This window comes from Sorghum bicolor, chromosome 3 (assembly GCF_000003195.3).
Source record: "Sorghum bicolor cultivar BTx623 chromosome 3, Sorghum_bicolor_NCBIv3, whole genome shotgun sequence".
Classification (NCBI taxonomy): Eukaryota; Viridiplantae; Streptophyta; class Magnoliopsida; order Poales; family Poaceae; genus Sorghum; species Sorghum bicolor.
The window spans coordinates 33,275,010-33,296,431 of NC_012872.2; the positions used below are offsets into that span (position 1 = coordinate 33,275,010).

The 21,422-nt window shown below is 41.1% G+C and overlaps 1 long non-coding RNA gene across 4 annotated transcripts; it reads right to left on the bottom strand.

The window, feature by feature from the left end:
• On the bottom strand, nucleotides 15,568-18,271 carry LOC110434020. Of its 4 annotated transcripts, none has more exons than XR_002451461.1 (4): nucleotides 17,826-18,271; nucleotides 16,867-17,683; nucleotides 16,272-16,345; nucleotides 15,568-15,895 (listed from the first exon to the last, which is right to left on the bottom strand). It is a non-coding gene; the product is annotated as an uncharacterized LOC110434020 (long non-coding RNA). The 4 variants fall into 4 exon arrangements; XR_002451463.1 differs by having other exon boundaries at nucleotides 16,867-17,247; nucleotides 17,617-18,269; XR_002451462.1 differs by having other exon boundaries at nucleotides 16,867-16,964; nucleotides 17,119-18,267.

A 21,422-nucleotide genomic window follows, 5' to 3' on the forward strand; every position in this document is an offset into this window, starting at 1 on the left:
CTATGTAGCTAGCAGGTGGTGGAGGTGTATTTGAATGTCTGCAGCACCGTGACAGCGATTAGGATGTTCTCCGTCTGCTAGTTTTCTTTATCCTTGAATTCTATGGAGCTCAAATAGACAACAAAGCTTTGTGGAACTAGTTAAGTGTTAGCATAAATATCTAGCCTTTATCATGTTGAGCCTCCTCAATAAATGTTATTCTCTTTAGTGGGATCACATTCTTATTTTTATATTTTCATTTTTATAGGACAGGAATATATTTATTTTATTTTTACGCCACCATAGTGAATGTACTTATGGGTTTTATGCCACGAGCATACTCACATGGGGCTTACTATTTTTAACATTTTTAATTTCTTTTCAAGATAGCATGATTAACTGACAAGCTATTTATGGAATGTAAATAATTTAAGGAAAAAGGGAATGTAGAAAGAATAAATATGGATAACTACCGATTTTACCTTTCGGCGAGGGTTCAATGTTTTAAGTCTTCTGAACAAGACTTCTCACCGTGTTCATTCTTTAGGTGCGTCATTTGATTTAGGTGTGGACCTTGACGTCTGAACCTCTTGATACGGTGTCACCCATGTTCTTCGTTTGCCTAGCAGTTCAAAGTGCGACGTTGGCAGTATCTTGCTCAGTGTGTTTGTGCTCGTATATCCAGGTCCTTCACTTGGTAGAGTCTGAGATTTGAAAAATCCTCCATGTTTCTCAAAGTGTGTTCTGCTCATAGAGACAAGGCAGAGATCATGTGCATGGGCCCTGTTGGTGGAAAACACCAACAGAACCAAAAGTGTATTTGTTCTTCTCTAACCTTAAGCATAGTGAGCAAGACAAAGTTGATGGATAATAAGATCATGAGTGTAGCATTTAAAACATTTATCAGATCAACCTAATGGAAAGATAATCTATCTATATTTATGTTCTTATATATATCTTCCAAAGATTGAGTGTGCAACATTTTAGCTCATATGATTAGGAGTGTGGGATCACAAAGGTGGAAGGACTAAACATGTTGAATCGATTGGGTTGGTTAATCTAGAGTTATAAATCATACATTTTTGTCTCTTTTATTCATGTGGACACCATAACCACCTAGAAGCTTATAAAAGTGATAGTCAAGTACCTTAAGGTGTCACCTTACTTGAAGAGTGATGGTACAGTATCACCTTGTGGAAGCTTTCCTTTCTTAGCGGTTGTGCATCGTGTTTGTGGCACCCTCCATGGATCATCTCTTATGAGCTACGTCTTCCTTGTGTAAATTGTTAAACTTGATGTGTCTCTCTCTTTGTCTCCAATGTGAGTTTATCTCAGGACTTCCCAGGTCGATATTGAAAGTTTTCCTACAGGGGTTAGTCTAACAAAATATTCAATATCTACTATAGCACACTATCGGCCCAAAAATCAACCTAGACACCATGTCTAATTTGATTTAGGAGGGCATTTTAACCTAAGAACCATGCTTAATTTAAAATCCCTTGGAAGTAAGTTCATCATTCCTAAACTAAGCACCATACTTATTTAAGAGATAAATGAAACTACTCCAAACCTAGACATATACTAAAGCAAATAAAGGTAGCATGAGAGCATTTATAGAGATCTACTCAAGTGGAGATGAAGTAGTGTGATAAGTATTTAACAAATTGAGCATGTCTTAAAGGTAGAGACAACTAACATAGCAACATGGTAAAGGATGTTTTTATGTAAAGTACTCCCCCAAGCTTGAATTTTGCAAAATTCAAGTTTGGATTTAATTCAATGTTCTATGATGATTGGTTGGACATAGCTTGTGCTGGTCATTCATCCAATCTTCTTGCTCCAATCCTGGAAAGGTTAGTGACAAGAATACCCGAAGGAATATTTTTACAATTATGCTTATATGATACACAAGGTAATACTGTAAATAATTAAAAGCTCATGTTACGATCTGATCAGTGCTTATTTTAAGACACTAAGCTTGTCCTTGGGAAACCATCAATTTATGTCGGCAAAGTGGTTTCCCTTCCAACGCTGACCTATATCAAGATCAACTCGATGAGATCTGCAATATTTATTATAGACATATGCATCAACAACTACCCTTTTAAAGTTTTTATAAATAGAAAGGAAGAGGGGGTTGGAGATCTAAAATGTGGTGATGTTGGAGGGACCAATAGATTGGGAAGATGTTGCATATGAGCATGGAGTAAACGAAGTGGCTATGAAATAAATTCCATGCTCATTAATGTTATCTTCGTCTCCAATCTGAATGTTTGGAGTTTCTCCTGGATTGATCTCACCTATGTCCTCTTCTGTAGTTGGATGAATCTCATCTTCAAAAGGAGCCAAGAACTCACCATTTGAAATTGAGCCAAAGTCAAAATCCATTAAGGCTTCTTCCTTATCCATCCATTCTACACATTCTAGCCATTTAGAACTTGTGATCAGGAAAGAGGAGGTGTTAGAATTTTCTATATGGCTTAGCTCTCCTTCTATGACATTACTTGACATGTCATCCTCATGGTCTTTATGACTCCTATGGTTTGATCGTCTTGATGGATTGCTAGGATCTAAGGTCGTGACTCCTATGGTTTGATCGTCGTGATGAGACTTAAAAGGAGAGGAATAAGAGGGGTCTCTAAGGTCAGGTATGGATTCAGAATTTGTGAACATGGAAGGGGAGCAGATAGAATCTTCTATATGGTTTAGCTCTCCTTCACTTGGTATGTCATCCTCGACTTCTTCATAACCAGAACGAGGACATTCTCTAAGAGAACCATTATTGCAAGGATTTGAATTATCCCTACTTGAAGGTCTCTTATGGAACCAGAAGTCTAAACCATCAGCATCTAAAAGATTTAAGGTCGGAATTCCTTCCTCCCTTGGAGAATTTTGGGGTATTGATGGTTTAGGATCGATAGCTAAAGTTTGGGATTGAAGTGGTTGTGATCTAGCTATCGAAACTTCATCTTCTTTTCTCGGAACTGTTTCTTTCTCTTTCTCAGGGATATAAATGCTAGGAAACTTTCCACTCAATGAATCAATTAAATCCCTAGCTTCACTAGCAGGTAGGTGATAGAAGGATCCTCTAGAGGCTGTATTCAAGGTTTGCTTATTTTTCCTACTAAGGCCCTCAAAAAAGTGAATTAGAAGAACTTCTTCTGGAATAGAAAGCTTTAGGCCAGTGAGAGTAAGGTTAATAAAGTGGTCCCATGATTTGCCAAGAGATTCTTCTTCCAGATGTCTAAAAGAAATAATCTCACGCCGAAGTTCCACCACTTTGGAGATTGGAAAATATTTAAAAAGAAAACTATTATATAACTCCTTCCAATCTCCATGAACACTCCCTACTTTGAGTTTGTACCAATGTCTAGCTTTTCCTGTTAAAGAGAACGGAAAGAGCTTCCATTTAAGGGTCTCATCGGACATGCCTTCTATGCGAAGGAGGTCTATGAAAGATTTTGGTCGTTCGAGATGTGTGCCCGTACGTATATGAAACTCATAGATAAACATGTTTGAATTCATGATAGACTAGAGATCAAGGATTAGAAAAGAAGAAAGAATAACAGAGATAAGGCAAAAGATAAAAGGAAAAGTATATTTTTTATTTTTTAGAAAATAATTAAGCTAGTTCGTAGTCAACTTAGCAACCGTTTCCCTAGCAACGGCGCCAAAAAGCTTGTTGACACTTGCTAACACCATTTGAATACTAGGTTGTCATCCCCAGCATGGCACTAGAGTGTACTATGGTATTTATACACACACAGGTAAATCAGCAAGCGCACAGATACCGTTGTAGCTTTTACCCGGTTAAAGGTTTTATCGTATCCACAGGGAAACGGGAGAACTGATCTACGCTCTAACTTAACCTAGATAGATAGGAAGGTGTAAATAGGAAAGATGATAGAATTGAATAAGAACAATATTAAAGGTAAGATAACAATGGGTGATAATATGGGACTAGAGAGTAGAGCAATCTAGTATATGGGCGATGGTAGGAGAATAGAGAGGATAACTATGGTTTCTCCACTTCAAAGGGGTATGTCTATGTCTAGGACGAACCACGTGATAAGAATACACCACAAAGGATGTTTATCCATAGGCTGATAAACCCTAGCAGTCCTGCTAACGGGAGGTGGACTACAGAGGACCAACGTAGCTGTCACATACGCGGCCTACCACACGATCCGGCTAGACAGGGGATATCCACAAGTAATCTAGGTCTAAGCACCACGCTGACACCTATACTACAAGTCTAACCTATAGGGTCCTATAGATTAAAAGTACTCTAAAGAGTTGTGAACCAGAACATACATGAATAGTAATTGCATAATGAAATAGAAGTAGATTACCACAGTCATCCCATGAGCAAGCTTGATTAGAGCTTGATCATGGTGAAGTACAATTGGAGGAAGAACCGACAGGCCGGCCTCTCCTCCAATCCTCCCTCGCTCTCCATCTTGCTACTATCTAGATCTACTCTAGTTTAGAGAATAGAGGAGAGCTCTCATCTCCAAACCCTTGCTTTTGCTCTGTCTATGAATAATGAATAGGGATCAAGGGGTGCCTCCTCTAGGGCCAGGGGGTCTGCTTATATAGCCCCTCCAAATGAATGTGGGCCGTCGGATCAAACCGACCTTAATCGCATGGTTTTCCTTGATCCTCAAATGCGGTGGAGCATAATCCGCGAGACAGAGCCTGATTGGTTCCTGTAGCAGGGCGGGCGCCCTAGGGGGGAGGGTGGGCGCCCTGCCCCCGAGCCCGCTCAGCTTCCCGTTCGTTGCCGTGGGTTCTGGAGTCTTCTAGATGATAGAAAATTGCGCGACACGCTAATATCTCTATGTAAACCCGACATGTAGGCCTTTCCTCCATATTTCCTGATAACCCCCTGTAGAAATAGACAAACACCAAAACTCGTGGAATTCTGTCAGATAAAACCCTAAGTCTAGGTGTTGGTTGCATTTGGATCCTTTTCTTTATTTATTTAATAATTAAATTTGGTACTTAAGGACCGTCAACAGTGGCCCCCTTAAAGGTTTAGCTATATCTAACAAAAGATTTAAGCATGGCACTACGAAATTGAATATTGAATTCTCAAGTAGACTAGAAGGACCTGTAGGTGGTAACCAACGGTCTTTTGTTGACGAAGTCGTAGTATATACAAGGATATATGCTCCACTTATTGGAGTGAGAAAGTGGAAAGATATCAATGATGAAGTTAAAGAACAGATAGCATCTGAAATAATGGTAAGCTTCGCATGTTTTTGGGTGTGTACAAATCTTAATTGTGAAATGGTGTAAGAATTTACCCGGTTTGTGTATTTTCTTTTGAACAGGAAAGGTGGGACCTTGAGGAGACTGAGGATAAAAACAAAATTATATGGAGCATCGCTAATGAGCCTTAGAAAGGATGGCGATCGACGTTTAGTGCCACATATAGGGCATATGACAGTTATGATGAGAGAATGAGACATAAGCCTGAAGATTTGCACATTGTTGAATGGCACTATCTAGTGTTGTATTTTGGCACTGAGCAATTCCAGGTTTGATGCAATTTACTTTTTTGATGCCAACTGCACATAAAGAGATAAATATTTTCTTCAGAGCACTATTTTTTTAATACAAACACAATATGCAGAAAATTAGCAAAAAGAATTCTCAAAACTGTGGACTGCAACAAACACAACATATGATGGGATCAAAGCCTTTTTCTCAGTGCAGCTATGAACTGGTAATGAATTGAGAAGCACATGCATGTCAATGTTTTCTTACTTGATGAAATATTTATTTATTTGAATCTAACCAAAATTAGAGAGATCCACAAACTGGTGAAGAGCCAAATGATTTGGCTCTTTGGGCAAAAACTCATAGTAAGGGAGGGCGGTGGACAAATGATGCATCTAAGGCTGTCTATGTGCGTATTCTAACATGTTCTCCAAACCTTAATAAATGATTCTTAGTATTGCTATTCGATTCCAATTTTAGTTTTATCACATTCAAATGACTTCTATGTGTTAGGAATTTGCTTCCAGCAAAATTAAAGAGAAGGAAACAGAGTCACCAGAAAACTTTATTCCCTCAATAGAGAGAAACCTTATTTTCCAGACAGCATACAAGCAAACTACTAGATGCAAGACATCCAAGGTTCATGGCAATGGCTATTTGGCAAGGTATCCAAGTAGAAAGCAGCTAATGACTGAACATTTCAAGGACCTAGCCTGTTCTGAAACAGAGTCCCATATTGAAAATGAAGAGCTGAAGGCTACGCTAGAGAAGGTACAAGAACAACTCCAAAGCCATGTTACTGAAAGGGAAGCCGAGAAGGAAGAACATAGGCGTCAGATGGAAGAATTACATAAAGCAAGGGAGGCTGATAAAGAAGAACTTAGGAAAGAGTTTATGTCAATGCTAACAGCACAAATGCAAGGAGCATCACCGCAGGTAATAGTATTGCAAGATTTGAACTTGCATATTTATCTAGTCAGTATGTTTGTCATAGGAATAGTTTTTTTTCCTGTACTAGCATTTGTGCATTGCTATGGGAGCCTCAAAATTCTAGGTTGCCACTATATCATCAATGCTCAAATTCACCCCATGCATTTAAGTGGTCTTTCACACAACAAACAGAAAATTCTAAACTGAGCATGAAGCAAGTTTGTCCAAATTAATTATCTACTAGAAGTTGGTCTGCTAAAACCACCTTTGAATTAGATTGATGGGATAGTGTATTATTTCGGAGCAAAATTGATCCCTGAGAGAAAGGACCAACTATTCCTGTTTTCCCTATTTCTATTCTTATCTTTACAAATACAGGTTGCATTTTTTTACTTTGCCAACACCATTCACTTCATTGGCCTCACTCCCTCAGATTCATCCCTTCTCCATGTAACTAGTTTCTGAATTAGGAAAGGTATGCTGGTGGCTAAAGAATATCAATCTTTTACAGGTAGATAAATCAGACTGTAGAGTTAGCATCATCTATTAATTTTAATAATATTGCAACACCCCTTCGGTCATTGAACTTAGTATGTGCCTCTACATCTCTCACTGAACTTTACAATTTCTACACTAGCTAGATGGCGACTGATCTATATGCTGGACATTCTACAAAATATCTATGTTTGTTATAGGCTATAACTGTTGGTTTCCTCATGGCATATGATCATGTGCTCACCCATCAAAGATTATCATGTATATAAAGGATTTGGTAGTTTGAAGGCAATTTCAGTTTCTATAGATGTTTCAGTTAATTTTAGTATTTGTGCTAAAGTATTCAGACTCTATAAGCATTTAATAAAAGTTTAAGGAGCAAGAGAAGCTCATGATATGTGAGCTTTCTTGCTGTATTTTACCATTTGTGCTCTCAAGTTTCTATATGTGGTATGTGCCACTTTTTTATTGGAAAGACGCCTATCACAATGGTTCATATAACTTGTTCCCCCCACTCCCCGATGCCATTTAACTGTTAAGCATCTATCACTCAATAATGTCTGAAGAAACATTGTTGAACATCTAGATAGACGACTTGTCTATCATTTTTGTTAGTGGTATACAACAAATTCAAGATTCAAATATTATGGGTCCTTTGTTTTTGTTCCCATTGCAACGCACGGACATGATCTTGGTGTTTTGTACAATTGTGATGATCAAATACAGCTGATTGCATCTACCTGAGTTCTAGTTAAAGTATGTTATCTTGTCTAGATAACCAACAAGCAATAATCAATTCCCTACAATGCTGATTGTTTTTGTAAATAACAAATTATATGGCGTACTCCATATTGCATTTCCATATGCCAATGAAATGTTCAATTAAGTGTCTTATTCCAATTTTGTGTTAATAGATGCATTAGTACTGAAAATCTTGGATACGTCTTACACTTTGAAATTTTGATTCAATAGATTGCAACTTTGATGGTCACCAGCAGGTCATGGCAATGTGCAGCCATCTTCCTAATAACTGATGCCTAGAAATAGGCCTCGGTTGGCTACCTAGGAGTTGGGATTCACTATACATAAGAATATTAATCAATTAAGTTCTTGTCTATGGGAGCTAAGTAGTTGTAATAATAAATTTTAACTGTAGGTTAATCAAGGTGCAATCGAAACAACAGCCGACGAAACAACTGCTAACGCAACATCCTCAATTGCTCAAGAACCAGTCTTGAGTCAAAGAGAAGAAACAATACTTGAGGATGAAGCAACATTAGATCAGGTTATTTCACATTAAAAATTGTTTATAGCCATCATGAATTATTGCACCGTATGAGTCCTAATATTTTTCATATAATTTATTGAGTTGCAAAATAACCTACAGGTAAACCAGAAAGTGCAACTCATAGCTTCAACAGGTGTGGGTAGCACTGTGCGCACCACTAGAGCCAGTCTTAACCGAAATCAATCACAAAACAAAGGAAATGGCACACCAAATTTTATTTCGATGGCACAATTGACTGTTGCCATGTCAAAGAGACAATTCAAAAAGAATTGAATGTAAGCTTCATTTTTCCTATTGCTTCTGAAAATTCAGATTAAAGCCATTTTCAGTGAACTGCTCAACCATTGTACAGTTTGCATTGTTGTTGCTAAACAAATAGCTTTAGTTTCCAATACCTGTCTACATTCTGCTTTTGCTGCTGTCCTAAACAATTCAGTACTTTAGCTATATATTTTTATTTGCATGAAATTTCCTTAGTCGAATGTGCTTGCTTATAAATCATCTTATATTACATTAGTTGTTAGCTTCTCTCTGCTTGTGTCATGTTGGCTTATACAATATATAGGACATGCTAATTATTTATTTATACTTATCTTAGAAGTTTTTGTTTAGGAACAAATATGTTGGATATCTTTGTTTCGATAATGCTTGTGTAGCCTGAGTTTGAATTTTTATAGCGTTTAATTTCAGATGTGAACAAATGAAGCAAGTTATATTTTGGTTTAATGGCATCATTAAAATGGTTTGTTGATGTCTATTGAGCTTCTAATTAACTAATGCTACAATATTGCCTGGTGGCACCAAACTAAAAGCATTGTAAAATTGGATATTAGCAACCCTATTTTTTATGGCAATCTATCGTATAGCAACGTATGCTCCTCGTGGCAATAGAGGTTGCACTAATAGCAATGGAACAGTCAATGTGGCAACATGCACATGTTACCACCACCACTTGGTGTTGTGACATAATCCTATTGCCACACTTGTTTTGCGTGGCAATAGCGACTATACCTTAAGCAACCAAATGTTCGGTCTGGCAATTGCACATGTGCCCACCACTCCCTGGTGTTGCGACATAATCCTAGTTGCCACACTCATTTTGCGTAGCAACAACTACTACACCTTAAAGCAACCAAATGTTGGACGTGCCAATTGCACAAGTTACCACCACTTCTTGGTGTTGCAACATAATCCTTGTTGCCACACTCGTTTTGTGTGGCAATAGCGACAACACCTTATAGCAACCAAATGTTGGGCATGGCAATTGCATATGTTGCCACCGCTTCTAAGTGTTGTGACATAATCCTTTTACCACTATCGATATGTGTGGCAATACATTGTGTTGCAACACACGTTCGGCATTGCTAGTGTACCATTTGCTACACCATGGGCATGTTGCCATTGCATGGTCTAGCAACGCCCAAGGTGTTGCATTAGTTGATGTTGCCACACATTCAACTGTAGCAAAACCTTAGGTTGCAACACCCTAGGTGTTGCAATTTTGATACAGATTTGCAACACTGCATAGAAAAGTGTTGTGCAAGCCTATTGCCACCCTTGATCTTGCAACGCCTCCCAACACTAAATTTGTGTTGCTATTGCTGCTGTCGCAACCATTTTGGTTCTATTGCAACATATTTGGGGCGTTGAAAAAGGGTCCAAATTTAGTAGTGGAAGGCGCGCTGGTGGGCTGGGCCGGCTTCGGCCAACAGGCCAGAAGCGAGGCTGCGGCCTGCTAGCGCCCACCCCCCTTTTCGTTTTCCATTTTTTTGAATTTCTTTTTTCCCAATTATTTTCCAAGCTCATTTTGACTCATTTAAAATCTTTTTAGGTTTGGCCCCTAAAACAAAAGTTGTCACAAATAAATAGTTCTACAACTTTGTTTTCAGCTGCAACTCCAAATTCCAAATAGAATTTGAAATGCAACTCAAAACTAGTTCTAGGTTTTTAAATAAATTCATTTTGGGGCTTTTTGTATAAAATCCATTTCTCAAATTCTAGAGCTCCAACAATTTCACAAAAATATTCTTAATTCTTCTAAAACATAATTCAACTTATCTTGCGTCACCATCAAGTTCGTAGCTTGCGCACCGTCTACCGATAAACTACTACCGTGGGTATACCCCAAGGTAGATTGCCAACTAGCTTTCATCGACAGGTCTCAGTACCCATAGTCTTCAGCATCTTCGGGCTCAAGCCCCTCTGAAAACTTGCAATCTTCTTAGCATCTGTGTTCACAGACTCTGGAGCGTAGCGAGCAAGATTGTTGAAAGCGTGCAGATACTCTTTCATAGACTTGGTTCCCTGAGACAGCTTTATGAATTCCCCAATCTTCATCTCCACCACACCTGGAGGAATATAATTTCCCCGGAAAGCGGCGGTGAAGCGGTTCTAGGTGACCGGGGTCCCCTCTGGATAGGTGGTACGATGATGGGACCACCATATCCCAGCAGGTCCCTGCAACTGATGCGCTGCGTACTCTGCCTTGAGCTCTTCGGTCAGCTGAAGGAGACAAAACTTCTGCTGCATGGTGTTAATCCATTCATCCGCCTCAAGCGGTTCGACGGCCTCTTTAAAGAGTGGTAGTTTGGTATCCATGAAGTCCTTGAAACAACTATACTGGTTCACCTCGCGACTGCCCTGGTTATCCCCATGACGGGTGTTGTCAGCGATGTTGTGCAGGGCAGCTTCCATGTTGCGCTGCATCTGTTCCATGTTTCGCTGACTTCCCAGGAACTGCGCGAAGAACACGTCCGCAGTGTACGGAGGAGGCGGTGGTGGTGGCGGTGATGGTGCTCTTTCCTCATTCATGTGAGCTCCACCTCCGAAGGAACCTTCTCCAGCACCGGGGTTGCGGTTACCCGGGCCATGCGTTTGCACCATCTGCATGCGTTAATGATAAGCGGTCATTAGGATTTGCCATCAACCGGTAGACATATGCAAAACCGTGCCACACTGAATTTATTGATGAGAATAAATTCACACAATAAATAGAGGCACAATAATTCATCATCCACACACAACATCCCTAACTGATTACTTAACATTTAGCCAACAGGGTTCGCATACATCCAAAATTGCCAGCATGCATACACTGGACTTTCAGCGTCAACACAACTCAACACATAAAGTCTTACACATCCAAGATCCAACAGATTACAAACACATGTTATGCAACAACAACAGCAAAAGAAGAAGGACTAGCTCTAGAGCCCTAGCATCTACTCGCTATGGTCGCTGTCCATGCTGGAACCTTCCTCGTTCTCATCTCCACTAGCGGCTGCCTCCATCTCTGGGTCCTCATCCATCTCATCCTCAGAGTCTAACTCAGCTGCTCTAGGTAGGTGGTGAGGATGGAGCTGGTTATGCAGCTGGTGGATCTCCTCATGCAGGTTCTCATTGTAGTCCTCCGCATTGGCTAGCTGCTGCTCAAGCTCTAGCAGTCGGGCCCTCAGGGTGTCCTCCTCGTGCCAGGCTTCATTCCGTTGACCAAGCACATGAACTAGCATGCGCTCGCAGTTCCTATGAGCTGTGGTCACCCTGTCTCTCTGCTCTCGCACTGCTAGTAGATCCTGACTCAGCACACTATTCTCCTGGACTGCCTGGTCCCTCTCCTGAGTCACACGGGCCAACTCTACCAACATCCTCTCAACCTCACTGTCAAACTCACGCTGTAGCTGGCGCTTCTCATCCTGAACTGTTAGAAGAGACCTAGACAAATGCCCCAGGCAGCGCTCTAGACCCCCATAGGTCTTCATCATGGCAAACATAGCACTCATAGCTGTACTGTCACTGTGCTGATCCTCATCCACACTTCTCTCTAGAGCATTCACCTCAGACTGATCCCACACCGAAGTGTAGGGGTCACCCCGGGGAAACACCCCAGCGAAGGCGTGGGCCAGCTCCTGCGGAAACATCTTCATTATGTCCCTCAGAACCGCAAAAGTGGCCCTGCTGGCACCCTGGAAAGGTGTGCTGCCTCAGGACTCGTACACCCAGCCACCCCAGGCGGGGTCACCTCCACTGGTAGGGATTACTGCCTCATTCCCCACCAGGGTCCCGTCACCAAGCTGCTCTCGGTTCCATAGTAGTGAGGTTCCCTTCCTTCAGGATACCCCATCAAACTGAGCACCCTCCATAGCAAAGTAGGCACCCCAAACTCTCCTAGGAACTTGCTCTTGTGGCGCGAGCTCCTAGGTGCCAACTGAGGGCGAGGGGCCCGCCCACCAGTGGACTTGCGAGCACTGAGTCGAGTGCGTGCCATCTGCTGAAAATAGAATACCTTGGGTAAGACTGAGGATTATCTTTTATTATTTTAATTGAAATTGGGACAAATTTAAAAAAGGGGAGGAATTAAGTAATGATATGAAATGAACATGATGCATGCACGAAACATACGATCTCACAAACTTAGAAACAAAAGTCAATACTAATCAGTATATGCGGTGGCACATAACGTTCTCTCATAACATAACTAGCGTTCTATGCGAGAACGTGGTTAGCGTACCTGCAGAAAACTCATTTCAGCCCAACCATAGTATGAACATGCAGAACAAGAATTTTAAAACTATGCACCTCACACACACAGGTACCACACCTATGCATGTGACATGCCACTACCCACATCATCGCCCTAATGACGGCAGCACCTCTCAGGACGGAATCTCCCAACATGTGGTACTGTTCCCAGGCACACTAGATAGGTGTGCATGACACAGCACCCTCAAGCACTTCCCTGGATCGGCAGTTTATCCGATCATGCTCTCACAGCTCCCACTTACCGAGACGTAGAGGAAATTGATCCATTCATTACCACACAAATGAATGGCACTCATACTATTACACACCGTATGAGCGATGAAATAGAAATATGATGCATAACCCCCAAGTCAGTACTTAACTAGCCACCTTAGAGTCCTTAACTGGGCATAAAGCATATGACTAATGGCACACTGTGTAGTTTTCCAAAAACTCGTTTTTAACACCTTGATTACCATTAATAGGTAATTAACTTTTATTAACTGTTTTAAGTTTGTTTTAGAACGTACTTATGAACAGTAATCCATTGAACCTTGCTCCGATGCCAGCTGTAACAAAACCACCCAAATTATAAGAGATTAAGCCTAATAGTGACCATTTGCACAGTCAAACCGCCAAGCTTAAGCCCATATAATCCTGGTAGTCCATGAAATCTCGAAGGATTTCAAACCAAAAATCATACATACAGCCAAGATCGTAAATAAGTCCAGTGATCACCATCCACAGTTACATTCAGTTCACAACATTCAACGATTACATCGGAGTTCACTTAAAGTTATTACAAACCAAATTTAAGAGTAGCAGAAGCATCATAGTTTTAAAATAACATACACACTTAGTCTGATACAGTGCCACAGTTTGATCATTCCCACAACAACAAAAGAAGAGGTAGAGTGATCATCGCCCTTGGTCTAGTCATCACCCATTGCAGGGTACAAGCAGTGAATGCAATAACCATAGTACATCTGACCTTCGGCAAAACAACATGGGAATGGAATCCTGAGTACGAGAATGTACTCCGCTAGACTTACCCGTCATAAACCAAAAATAAAAGACTCTTCAAGGATTATGAAGGATGTATAGTGGGGTAGCTGAAACCTTTTTGCATAAAAGCGTTACCCATCTAGAAGTGCATTCTGATATCCTCCTTTCTTTTATTTAGCTCAAGTTAAGTATTATTTCATTTAGATTTGCACCTGTACTATGGCAAACAAGTGTTGTGATATGATAGTACCCTATCCTAGCATTCACAATTCATCCATTACTATAACCACAGTGTTTCATAGTCCTTACTACGAGGACAGGGCTCATGTCAAGTGCTCACTATCCAGGAGCGATGGTGATTTGAATCGATTTCTGACCAGCTGCCGAGTTATTCCCCGCACAAACCACACTCACTGATCAAGTGAGCTACAGATCACAATATTACACTATCCAGGACCAATTCACGGGTTCGGCAGGCACCGCCAGTACCTGAGGACCGTTTCGGTGACCGAGGTATCCAAGGTATACCAAGGTTGCGCGCCGCACCCTCGTCGTTCTCCTCAACCATCACCAATACAACGAATGGCGGCTCGACTCTCGGCCCGGATAGTGTTCAGGCTTCGCAGTCAGAACGACTTATCCTTCCAGCTAAGTGTGGGGCATGCGTTCAACATGACAATAGGGCCGTCAACGATCGGTCCTTAATCGACACAGGTAGGGGCACTACGGTCAACAACACCATAAGACCCTGCCTGGTCTCACTTTTCTTTCCCACACTTGGTTACTTTTCATCATAGCACTGGCAGCTAACATTCAGGTATCCACCAATATCTCGCAGGTGACAGGAAATCACCCGACTTCTACCGTACTAAGCAAGCTAAGTATAGACTCCGAGCCTATCTACATAGGACAAGGTAGATAAACGAGTGGTGATATCAAGGAATAAACATGCATCAACGGTATCAAGCAACTCCTATCACTTAAATGCAGCATAGTAAAACAATCATGATATAACAATTAATTTAGCGAGAATAGGGAGACTTAGAATGCTCCGGGGCTTGCCTCTCTCGAAGGTGCTAGGCCTGTGGTCTGGGCACTCCTGCAGATCTCCTTCTGGCCCTAGTCCTCCCAAAAGTTCCTGCTCCTGGGTCTCTTCCTACTCCTCGGGTCCCACCTCGTTCTCCTGTGAGCCTGTATGATGCATGTGTGCTCATGAGTGGAGTGCAAGATGCCCGAGGTGCAATGCTTATGCAAATTAAGACAGGATGCTCATGATATGGTGCATAGATAAAACAAGAAACTATTTCTACAAGTTAGTCAACATCATCCAAATACATCATCCAAAGACATGTAACCAAAGTAAAGCACCTATTGCATTTTCTTCTACAAGTTATTATTAACCAGCAAGCTATTTTGGTTCTTCAAAGATACACCCACTACAAGAAGTGTATGGCTTTTTGACATTCTATTATGTCATAATATATGCAATTTATGTCATAAATTGAGTTTTATGACATCAAGGTGACATAAACTGTAATGTCAAAAAGCCACTATCACAAAATAATTTTATAACATCTTTTTTGCTAAATGTCATAAGTTTATGACGTGTAGTTTCAGTGTCATATAATCTTATGACACTGGTTTAGTGTCATTAAATCCTCACCTTGCCATGTAGCACTATGCCAATAATGCGTCACTGATGTGAGTTACAGGAGACGCGTGTAGCCAAAAACACGTCATTGATATTGGTCTCATCAGCGACGTGTATACCCAAGACACGTCACTGTTAACAATTAAAAAACAAAAAAACCCTACTTGGGTCCTATATACATCAGCCACGTTTCCTCTATTTCAGTAATCAAATTCTTTATTAGAAGCTTTAGATACAACTTATGAAGCAATCAAATTCTTTACAAACTTTAGATACAACTTATGCTACAAAACATCTACTCAAGGAGCTGTTACCTAGAAGACTCCTAACAGTACATAAACAGATACTACATAGTATACGGATTGTTCTTAAGATTAAATACATTGACTACACGAGTATAATTGTACATAAGAAATGACCCAACTAATTCCATGAGGCAACCAGCTTTGGCCATACAAAACAGTAGACAGGCAAGTCTCCGAAGGCACAAAGGCACAAACTTTCCTATGGTACTCGATGACAACCTGCATTAGAAAAATGATACATTAAGTTAAAATGATCACAGACACATAGGCATTCAAATATAAAATTTCTTGTTGCTTGTTCTTTGTGGCTAAACTAGATTCTAAAATGATCAGAGAGGGGTGTCATCTAAGCAGGATTAAGCTACTTGTCACTTGTTCCTTATGCCTATAGCAATATAGAATTTCTTTGTAGCAACATAAGTTTCCTAACAGTAAGTGTTTTAATCATCAACTAGCACTGAGTTGCAATACAAATATTGTTTAACCTCGGAAGATACACTGACTGAAGATGGGCATGGCCACTATGTTCTCAAAACTCGTTTATTTACAACCATGCATAGCATGTTAATAGCATGTTAACAGTGAGAAAATTTACCTGTGACTGCAAGAACTTGACCCAACGTCTTCATATGATAAACTTAGTCCACCATACTTCTTGTCAGTTCTAGTCTGTAGAGAGAATATCTAGAGTTAGATATAATGAGAACAACAGGAGGATTGCCAATTAGCTGTAAAATTAGCATATTCCTTCTATTCTTGTCTCATGCAGGCATCAGCTATATACTTTGAAATATGCTTGACCTTAAAATAACAGAGCCAGAATTGACAAAATTCCAAATTCTCTAAACAGGATCAAAGAAATGCAGGGTCAGGTAACACACTTGCTCACTTAATGTGCAAAGTATTTGAATATCATAATACACAAAACTGCAGTCTAGAAACCATTTATCTGACTTAAACTGCTTGGAGATATGCACATGATCCTGACCCCCAATTTTGCAAGGCCCTACTAATCCCAGTCCCCCATCACTTTAGCATTCACAAAAAAAGCGAGCTTCCACTACTCAATAACAAAGGGAACACACAATAGCTAATCAGAATTTTTGCTACTGCTTTGTACTTCTGTAGGAGTTAGGGAAAAGCTGTTGCCTGGTCACTTGTTTGTGGTTAGCTTTAGATCAGTAACTTACATAATGATTTAACATGGTACTTGCCCATCTGCAATTATCAATAGGACGTGATATAGCAGCCCTCATCCTCATTGCCTAACTCAATAGACTTGTCTCCCCTGCCACAAATAACCAATTAACCATCATGAAGATAAAATGCAACTATCATCTTTTTTTGACACAACTATCATATATTAGATTGATAATCCACTACACAGCAGGGCAGTTTATTTTATCTATCTAGCATGATATTGAGCAAAATTTCAGTTGTACCAGTGACCAGAGTTTAGTATGTTTTCTCCTTCACCATATTTATAAGTGACATAGCTGGTCCATTGCCGTTCTGTGTTGACCTGATGCTCTGATAGAGCCCCTTCCATGCCTCAACACCCAATTAATGACCTAATGAGGCATTAGAGTAATCTAGTTATTTAAAAATCTTCAACGAAATTAACCATAAATGCCGCCATTTACTCATGATGAGAACATATTGACGGGACTGTCCTGCATCCTTGCAGTAGAATTTTCCCTCATGGACACATAAATGTCTCTGCTAAAAAGAACATCCTAGTTAAACTACATCATGATTTTTTTCCTGGGCACAATCCTATGTTTTAGACAATACAGTAGTGGACCACAGCATCATACTAGGTTTACTTGTATCCAGTGCTGCAGTGCTATATGTCTTGTGTTCCACCATTAGTTCTACTTCTACAACATGAAGAATGAATAAAAATCAGAAAGCGAACAGCAGGGAGGTGAGGGGTATACGAAGATTGCATAACCACATGGACGAGTGGATCTGAAAAAAAAAGAAGCATCCTGCACATCCTCCTTCCTGCACAAATCTCAGCAGAGCATCACGAGGAACAGCCCATGGGAATCGAATCGACGCAAGCAGCATCCTATGGGATAAATAATCTATGGCAGAGTGGAAGAGACAAAGGTGGAGCCATGCGGTCGAAGTCGAGGCGGAGTACCTAGAGGCACGGGCAGCAAGTCGTCGTAGGCGCCATGGCTGGGGCCAAATCCGTAGGATCCACCATGGCTGGGGCCCAAACCACCACAGCCGGGGTTGGATCCGCCGTGGCTGGCGCGGGGAGGCGGTATGGAGCGGGCATGGGGAGGCCCTGGATCCGGTGATGGAGGCCCTGGATCCGTGTGCTGCCGACCCACCCACGCCGCTAGCCACCTGGTGCGTCGCTGCCTCATCCAATCCGCCTAGCTGCGCCGGCACATGGGGAGAGAGAGGCAGAGAGAGGGAGGAAGGAGGCAGAGGGGGAGGAGGCCGCCGATGCGCTGCAGCGCTGCTAGTTCGAGAGAGATAGAGGGAGGGAGAAGCGCTGCCACTTTGGGAGGGACAGGGAGAGGAAGAGGGGGGAGAGGAAGAGGAGGCACGGGGAGAGGAAGAGGCTACCAGAAGCCACATCCACGACGCCTCTCACCAAAGGGTTTTTATTTTTTTTTTAAAAAAAATCTATGCCGAGGATCTAGGGTCTGCCCGTGTTCAGTTTGAAAAAATTTCGGGACTCTGTAACACTTTCGTTTGTTTGTGTTAATTATTATCCAACTATAGCCTAACTAGGCTCAAAAGATTCATCTCGTAAATTTCGATAAAACTGTGCAATTAATTTTTATTTTTGTCTATATTTACTAGCTTTGTCGAGAACCAAGCTAGACTCCCGGAAAAGAATTTTTTTTTTTATTTTTTGAGTCTACTTTTTGGTGGTCCAACTATAATGGAAAAAATAGATAGGCTAAAATAAACATCTAAAAAAAATAAAAAATTCTAACACGGCGACAAGGCATGCCAATATCAGAAATATTATTTAAAATAATTCAATAAATATTTTTGTGACACAAAATCTTTGTCAAAGGCTCATGACACTGCAAAATAGGACTGATGACGTAGAAAATAGTGTCACTAAATGAACTTGAAATAGGTGTATGACTTATATTATGACGTACAATTTTCAAAAGTCACTAAATTGAAATTCCTAGAAAATAACGTCAAAAAATAGATAATATAGTGACGTAACGATCCATCGTCATACTAAATACGTAAAAAAGCCACACATCTCTTGTAGTGACCAAACATCATTTATTCTATTCATCTCATGCATAACAAGATCTTATTTATTTAATTATTATTAGGCCTACAACAGTAACATGTATCTCTGGTCATTAATAAATTCTACAAAAATTACAGTAGTTCAATGGTTATTTATAAAGTCTACCATCAATTTTTCATAATATTTGGACAGGTAATCTGGCCTACACAAAAATCACAAGTTTACCCTCATAGTTAAGTGTAAATACTCTACTAGTGACAAAGTGTCAAACAACAGATTTCACATTTTTATAAATTACTTACTATCATAAGAAATGTCCACAAAAATTTCCAGATTAATTGCATGATCCAGTTATTTATTAAAAAACATAAACCATTGCCATGCAAGCACTTAAATCATCATAAATTAATTTATATAGCAAATATTGTGTCACATATTTTAATCAGAGACTAAACATCCATGCAAAGCTAACAAAACAAGAATTGCATTTTTCTGAGTTATATTCTATTTACTATGCATTTTCCAATATCAACCAAAACATGGAATAAATGAATTTACACAGAAAGTTGTACAAACATGACATGCAATTACACGAAGCTATAGATCTGGATTTATAGAACACATCAAATTTTATTTCATCATTTTTGAAGCTATAGATCTCAAGATATGAATTTAATAAGATTTAAATCATTTCTGAGAAAACATTTTTGGAAAATCCATTTCAAATCCGCCTCGACTCTGGCTAGGTGCACCTAGTGCAGTGCACCCGCCCTCAGCGCGAGCGACCGACAGGTGGGCCATGGGTTCACGCGTCAGCCACCGCAGAAGAGGGAGAGAACTCCGGCGAGCCGGAGCTCATCGCCGGTGACCCCTCTCGGCGAACCAAGTACTCTTACGCGTTCTACGGCTCAAAGGCGAACCAAATGAACCCCTTCGCACGACCTAGGACGGACCAGAGCGAGCTCGCCGCCAGCCATGGCGGAACGGTGGCGCTGCTCACCGTCGACCCGAGGTGCTGGCCCGGTAGAGAATGATTGGAAGGGTTTGGGAGCTTCGCGGTGCAGAGGCGAGCACGATGCGCTAGCTAGGCAGTGCAGAAAGGCACGGTGGCGCGCTGGCCACACGCGCGGCGATGGCGTTCTCGCTGGAGGAGAGAGCGAGGGCGAGTGGGTGCTCACTGTGTGTTACCAAGTTCTCAGAGGCGTGGCCCGCAACGGCAAAGCGAGGGCGAAGCTCGAGGAGGGGAATCGACGAATGGCTCACGCGTTGAGGAGGAACGGCCGGAGCGGAGCTCGAAGCTGCAATGGCGATGGCGGTGCTCTATGCGCGCGGAGCGGGGGTGAGAGAGCGAGAGTGGACGAGCGCGAATGGCAGCGGAGGGGAAGGCGAGCGCGACCGGGGGCTCCTGGTGGCCGACCAGGGCGTGTCCACCCCGGCGCATGCGCGCCACGTGGCGACAGAGCTCTGCCGGCTTGCCACGGCGGCACGGCGCGGCCGGCCGTCGCGCGTGGACGCGGGCGCTGGTGTGGGGAGGGGAAAGGCGCGCTGCTGGGCTGGGCCGGCTTTGGCCAGCGGGCCAGAAGCGAGGCCGCGGCCTGCTAGCGTCCCCCTTTTCCTTTTTCCATTTTTTTGAATTTATTTTTTCCCAAATATTTTCCATGCTCATTTTGACTCTTTTAAATTCTTTTCCACGTTCGGCCCCTAAAACAAAAGATGTCACAAATAAATAGTTTTACAACTTTGTTTTAAGCTACAACTCCAAATTCCAAATAGAATTTGAAATGCAACTCAAAACTCGTTCTAGGTTTTAAATAAATTCATTTTGAGGCTTTTTGTTTAAAATCCATTTCTCAAATTCTAGAGCTCCAAAAATTTCACAAAAATATTATTAATTCTTCTAAAACATAATTCAACTTATTTTAGTCATCACAAGCAAATTTTAAAGCAAGCATGTTAATTTATGATATTTAATTCACTTATATCAAGCACATAAAATCACAATTTAAAAGCTACTATGCTTATGTGATGCTATGCTCATGCTATGCTTGATGAAAATGCTTATGAGTGAGTTCATGAGACTAAGTCCATGCTTAACATCTAGGGTGTTACAATACCATATGCTCAGAAATTAATTTGGACACATCTAATGGAACTCATAGATGATGTGTGTCATATGGAGTCTTCCTTTGGTCTATTTGGAGACTGTGTTAGTTTCGGTGTAACATAGGTGCATGTTTTGTGCAGAATGAACCATAGGCTTAGAAACCATTTTGGACGCACCCAATGATACTCCTAGGTGAAGAGGCTCAAGTGGAAGCTGGGTTTGGTCTATTTGGAGATAGTGCTAATTTTGATGTAAGATAGGTGCACGGTTTGCATGGACGTACCATATGCTCGAAAATCAATTTAGACACACTCGATGGAACTCCTAGATGACGTGTGTCATATGGAATCTTGATTTGGTCCGTTTAGAGATAATGTTAGTTTTGGTGCAAGATAGGTGCA